At 40.4% G+C, this 4353-nt stretch overlaps 1 non-coding gene across 1 annotated transcript; it reads left to right on the top strand.

Moving 5' to 3' along the window:
- The first annotated feature begins 3934 nt into the window (after positions 1-3934).
- trnas-gcu (transfer RNA serine (anticodon GCU)) lies at positions 3935-4016 on the top strand. The gene has a single exon. It is a non-coding gene; the product is annotated as a tRNA-Ser (tRNA).
- The last annotated feature ends 337 nt before the right edge of the window (positions 4017-4353 follow it).

Here is a 4353-nt window from a genome sequence, read left to right on the forward strand (position 1 = left end):
TCCTGATGAATGGCTTATGCCTAAATCATCCATTCTCCTGCTCCTCGGATGTTGCCTAACCTGCTGTGCTTTCCCAGTACAACACTCTCCACTCATTCATTATTACTGTATCATTTTACACTACCAGGCCAATGCTGTCTGTTTGATTCTCATGAGCACTGTTCTCATGAACTGCGACAAAATCTGCCAATCTGAAACGAAAACAGAAATTGCTGTAAAATCACAGGTGTGCTGGCAGCATCTGTGCAGATGAATCACAGTTAACGTTTCACATCCATTGGGTCCATCTCTCCACAGATGCTGCCAGACGTCCTGAAATATTCCAGCAACGTCTGTTTTTGTTTGAATTTCAACATCAATAATGTTTTCATTTTTGTTTTCTTATTTTCTGCCAATATGATTTGGCTGAAGATTACGTTAAATGTTTTAAATATGACTGAGATGGTACCGCCAGATTCCACCAGCCGGCTCCTTTTATTTGGTTCACGTGACCAATGCCTTTCCACTTGGTCACCGCGCCCTACAGCTGCACTATATATAAATTGACAAGATTGTGGCATTCTCTCGGATTGGTAATCAGGAGCGAGATTGATTGAAATTATTGAAAACTTAAGATAAACTGATAAAATACGGGATATAGAACGAGAAACTGAAAGGGAAAGAGAGAACAGCGAATGATAACGTTTTGACAAAACTGAAATACAATGGCTCAAGATTCAGAAACTGCTTTCATCCACAAATATACCACAATATGGAATGTAATTTTTGCGACAACCAATGCAAGTAGATAGCAAAATCTTGGTTTTAAAGTCTTGCTGCAACTGTTTTGTTTTTAATGAACGCACACATGGTACTCAGTGCTGTAATGATCTCCCAAAATGGAAAAGGACATCCTTGCCTTCAAGGATACGTGGGGAATGTTCACCGATTCATCCCAGTAATGGCAGAACTGTCCTCTGGAAGCATATGAGCAAAATCTTTCAATGTTTCATTGAGTTTCGAATGAGTGGTGAAGGGAATGTCTCCATTCACAAATTAATCGTTCAGTAGAATTCAATACAGGGACCCATGAAATGATGAACAAGAACACGGACATACGATACACAATAGCTACGACAATTACTATGTGAAAACTGTTGATTTCAGATCCACAGTGGCCTTTGGTGATGGCATTTGCTGTCCAGAACCAGTCTGCACTGGAATGACGGGAAACACACTATGAAGTATTTGAACTTCAGTCGCCTTTAGAAATAGCTGAGACTGACTCAGGAAACGGGGGTTTGGAGATGTTGGCACTACAAACCTTTCAGACATTCCGTGGAAGAATAAAGGAAGTGATAGATACGATGTTCATGAACTGGATAGATAGTAATTTACCTGATTGGAGTTTATAAATAGAGGCGTCATATTTAAAAATCAAAGAGTTCATAGTGTAACTGTAAAACCTTGAGGTAACACTCAGTGGGAGTACTGTGTGTAATCCTTGTCCTCATTCTCCACCAAAAGCATGTAAAGAAGTTAGAAAGGGCACAGACGGTGTTTCCTGGATAGCAAGCTATTAGAAAGCCAAGTGACGTTGTTTTCTGAAACATAAAATTATCAGAAAGAATACAAACGGGATGATAGAAAGAATAAAGGAGTTTGTTCACGAGATTTGTAAATGCTGGAGCAGAAACACGCAAGTTTGAAAAAGCAAATGAGATTTTCACATAACGTGAGGTTTGAATGAATAAATTGGGGAAAGTCCCTCTTTCTAGTGAATCAATAACTTTCGTTAGAGCTTGAAAACCATTAGTGAATGATTAAGAAAAGTTTGGATGAGAGTTTCTTCCACTCAATAGAGTTATTTAAATCGTGAACGACTTTCCAGAAATAAGACGTAGAAGCTGACTTCAGAGTGTGTTAAAAGATGCACGAACAAACGTGCAAGGAGAGAATTTACCATTGAGTGAAAGTCAGTGTGGTTGCGTAACAATTTCGAATTTGTTGACTTCAGGCACAAAGACATTTCATGAACACGTACAACTGAATAAGACTGAGTATAACAAGTTCATGGATTGGTAAGGTGTGGCGTATTATTCAAGGTGAAACTCAGTAAATGGAGCTGATGTCGTAAAATAACTGCATTCGGAAGTTATATCCTAATGACTAGGAATTGAATCGTCACTTGAAGATGCAACAGCTACTTTAAAGATTTGACCACATTCACATGATGTTATGTACATTTCGTACATTCTTAACTCCACCCAAGAAATCCACCAAGAAGACTCTGTCCTTTTGTATTGTTAACCCTCTGTACTTCTCTGCAGCACGCCATTTCAGATAAAGTATGCTCAGACCAAAATTCAGGTCAATACAATATTCAAACGGTCCTATGTGATTTCTTTTTTTAAATACTGCAACAACCTTTGTGACTTTGCAACAAACTGTGTAACATGAAACCAGTTCAACATCTATTTTCCCGGAATTTAACGCAGTACACATGGGAAACGTTATCCATCTGCTGAAGAATCACCTTCGGCTCTCTCTCCACATATGTCTCTTCACGTTTTAGATACTTGCAGTAAGTTTGTTGATCAAGGAGTCATTATCCAGAAAAGGTTGTTTCTCAATCCACAAACACGGGTATTTTCCCATAAACTTGGCTTTGCTCAATATCACCTTCTGTCCGTATCCCTCAACCCGACGATAAATTGAAGTTGCTCCATGTGAGGGTCAAAATTAAAACTTCGGCACAGCACACCCCACTATACTGAAACAGAGATACTGTGCACCTTCAGCACAGGAGCAACACATTAATGCTTACCTCCACATTCCTGGTTTTACCTTAACGTTTGGGAAACCGAGTTTCTCTGATTCCATGGCTAGTAACGGGGATTATATGATCATCTTCACCAGTGGTTCTGTCCCCGAGTGAAGAAAGTGGTGAGGTACTCATTGTAAAGATGGATAGATCGATGAAATGTACAATTTCATCTTTCGCCTTCACTAACTCATGAGCTTTTTATTTTTTTTGCATCTGTAGAAATCTTAAAATCTTCATCTTGAACAGACTCAATGACAGGTCTCCTTTGTGTCTCTGGCATCAAATTTCAAAATATAAACCCCCTCTGAATTCTTCCACCGCAGTCCGCTGTTTGGGAAGTGTTCCTGTTGTGTGAAATGCACTTCCCCGTGTGTCACCTGCTTCTCCCAGCATGAGCTCTGGCACTGCACTCATTTTCCTTCTGACACTTGCTCACGGTGTTGCTGTGATCATACAGTGACTTGGTGTCGCACGGCCTGGGAAAATGATACAGATCAAGGTTTTTGCATTGTTGACTTCAATTGTCAGTTTAGCCTTATTTTGGATTTTGAAATTGTCTGTTCTGTACACAAGTGAGTGTCAAAAACATCTGAGCGGAACTTAGGTGTTCCAAATAATAACATTGAGCACTATGCACTCTCCTCCAGTCTGGAAAATAGTTCCTCACAGGCAATTTAATAGACAATAGACAGCAGGTGCAGGAGTAGGCCATTCTGCCCTTCGAGCCAGCACCACCATTCATTATGATCATGGCTGAACAACATCAATCTGTATCCTGTTCCTGCCTTATCCCCATAACCCTTGATTCCACTAACCTTAAGAGCTCTCTCCAACTCTTTATTGAAAGAAAACCTCCTGCTGTCTCGGGTTCTTCATTCCGTTGACTTCAAATCTTCACAGAATTCAACAGACCTTGTTACATATTCATTTCCTCATATTTGTTCAGATCACTGTGTGCATTGTCTGACAGTGGGAGTGCACTTGCCCCACAACCCAGGGGTCAGACCATAGTCTTGGAACCGTACTGTGTTATTTATCATTTCACCAACACCAGCGAGAAATATCTGCTGCTCTGCCTAATTTACGCAATTCAATTGTTCATAAGGTCATAGCTTTCCCCACCGCTACGACGAGGTGGCCGAGAGGTTAAGGCGATGGACTGCTAATCCATTGTGCTCTGCACGCGTGGGTTCGCATCCCACTCTCGTCGCTGTCATCCACGGCTTTCAATTGTGCTGCTTTCAGTTGATCACAGCTGTCCTATTGAAACTGAAACTCTGATGTTCAGTTTATATGCATTGACGCTATGACAAAATCTCAAAGAATAGTTTGAGCCTGTTGACTAAACTGCATTGTAATGTTGGTTGCATTGGGATAATGAATAAAAACTCGATTTTCTTTTTCAAGTCAAGTTGCTGTGAACGTTCTTTTCGTATGAAAGACATCCAGGAAAATCAAATACCGAGAGCTGCGAAGTGCATGTTTATGCAAAGGGAATCTTCATGAATGTTTTGTCAGATGAAATCTGGAGGAGGTTGAGTAGAAGT

Source organism: Chiloscyllium punctatum, chromosome 23, assembly GCF_047496795.1.
Source record: "Chiloscyllium punctatum isolate Juve2018m chromosome 23, sChiPun1.3, whole genome shotgun sequence".
Classification (NCBI taxonomy): domain Eukaryota; kingdom Metazoa; phylum Chordata; class Chondrichthyes; order Orectolobiformes; family Hemiscylliidae; genus Chiloscyllium; species Chiloscyllium punctatum.